The sequence below is a fragment of the Grammomys surdaster genome, unplaced genomic scaffold (assembly GCF_004785775.1).
Source record: "Grammomys surdaster isolate TR1022 unplaced genomic scaffold, NIH_TR_1.0 126391, whole genome shotgun sequence".
Lineage (NCBI taxonomy): Eukaryota > Metazoa > Chordata > Mammalia > Rodentia > Muridae > Grammomys > Grammomys surdaster.
Genome location: NW_021621185.1, coordinates 5,418,280 through 5,420,730, shown reverse-complemented (window position 1 = coordinate 5,420,730; position 2,451 = coordinate 5,418,280).

Sequence of the window (2,451 nt, the reverse complement as noted above, 5' to 3'; positions counted from 1 at the left end):
TTCTGGTTTACTAGGAATGCTTTGAGTTTCTTCCTATTTAGGTTGATGTTAAGTGTGACTTTGTTGTAAATCCCTTTATTATGTTTATCTCTTGCAGCCCTAGTCTTTCCAGGACTTTTATTACAGAGGGGTGTGGGATTTTGTCAAAAACCTTTTCTGAATCTGAGACAATCCTGTGGCTTTTGGCTCTCATTCTGTTTGGGTGGCGGACTACATTGATTAATTTATACTGAATCACCCATGCCTCTCTGGGATGAAGCCAACCTGATCAGAGTGAATAATTGTAGGTCAAAGCTTGCGCCCGGGGTCGCGGGTGGCGGCACGGGAGTGAGCTGGAGCGGGTGGGGGCGACCCGGGACGCGCTGTTCAGTCACGCAGGGCGGAGCCGATGTAGTCTCTCCAACCGAGGTTACAGCACAGAGAGAGAGAGAGCCCTGCAGACGGCTGGGCCTGGAGAGCAGGGAGAGAGGGTGCAGACTAAAGAGTCTGCTTCTGCCCCATCCTCCAAACCGCGACTCGGGGGCCTCCAAGGCAGCGAGTGTTACAGCTCTTTGGTTTCCTCTCTCTGCGGGCAGCCCGGGAGTGCCTCTGCGGAGGAGGCGGAGAAAGGGAAAAGTGTTACACCTCTTGCAGGCTGGCCAGCGACCGTAACAGACAACAGACAGTGGGAAGAATCTCACACATGTTTACTTTTGAGCTTGGCCAATATATACATTTTTTTGGGTGGGAGCAGGTACCCCTATTGGCTTGATCTGAGAGCTTGGGAATGACAAAGCTGCATGAAGGTGCTCTTCCTATGTGACCAATGGCCATGGACCTCTCTGTGGGAGGGGCTGTGGGGAGCGGAAGCTAAGAGAGCCAGATGAATTTGGGAAACTCGAAGCTGCCTCCCATCCTAATGGCCTTCTTCAGACCAAGGTTTCCGGGGCTTCCAGAGCTTTCTACCAAGCTTTCTGGCCTTTTCTCATAGCCCACTGCCCCACAAATAATTAATATTTATGATGTGTTTTTAGATTTAGTTTTCTAATATTCTATTGAGAATTTTTGCAGGGTTATTAATTTATAATCTTTTTTACTTCTTTGTATGGTTTCGGTATTAGGGTAGTAGTATGTTTATTTTTTAAAAAAAAAAAAAACAGGAAATGTTCCTCCAGTTTGTATTTTATAGAATAATTTGAGGAGTATTGGCATTAAATATTCTTTGAAAGTCTGGTAGAATTCTGTGTCAAAACCAACTGTCTCTGGTTTTATTTGTTTGTTTGTTTGTTTTTATATGATTGGAGATTTTAATTAGTGCTTCTACTTCAGTAGGGGATATGGGTCTGTTTAAATCACTCATCTGATGTTGACCTAACTTTGGTATTGGTAAGTAGTATGCTTCAAGAAATTCATTGAGGGTTGGAGAGATGGCTCAGGGGTTAAGAGTACTCAGTGTTCTTCCAGAGGACTGTGGTTCAATTCCCAGCATCCACAAGGCAGTTCACAAGTGTCCGTAACTCTAGTTCCAGAGGATCCAACATTCTCACACAGTCAAATGTGTAGACAAGACACCAATGCACAAGCATAAATAAACAGAACTATGTACATCTGATTTTTTGATAAAGCAGAAATACTTTCTGGAAAAAAAAAGAAAGCATTTTCAACAAACGATGCTGGTCAAACTGGGTGTCTGCTTGTAGAAGAATGGAAATAGATCCACGTTTATCAACCTGCACAAAACTCAACTCCAAGTGGATCAAAGCCCTCAACATAAAATCAGCAACGAATCTGTTTACAATCTGATGTTCTGGGGCAATGGTGGCACAGAACATGTGGGAGCAGCCAACCAATGTTTGGTTTAACTTGAAGCCCAAGCCATGACAGGGAGCCCAGGCCCCATATTGCCTGGATGGCCAGGAAAGGAGCCTGGATAGCCTGGGACCTAGGGTAGGACCGAACACAGCTGGCAAAAAAAAAAAAGAAAGAAAGAAAGAAAGAAAGAAAGAAAGAAAGAAAGAAAGAAAGGAAGGAAGGAAGGAAGGAAGGAAGGAAGGAAGGAAGGAAGGAAGGAGAAGAACAGAAAGGAAAGGAAAGAAAGGAAGAAAGGGAGGAAGGAAGAAAAAAGAGAACATAAAAAATATGTCTAATGATATTCTCCTGTGCTCATAAGTATGTGCCTTGTCCAGTTGTCATGGGAGAGGCAGAAAATGGGAGCTTGTGCAGAGACACACAACCACAGTGTCTAAATTGGTGGTCTCCATTGGGTCCCTCTCTTCAGAGCTCAGGAAACCCTGCAGAAGGGGAAGAAAGACCATAGGAGTCAGAATGGAAGGAAGACATGAGAAAGTTAAGTAGGCCTCACAGAAATTAAAAAGGAAGTTTGAGGCCTGCATGGGTCACACCAGGTCCTCTGTGTGTATGACACGGCTGTTACCTTGCATGGGTCACACCAGGTCCTCTGTGTGTATGTCA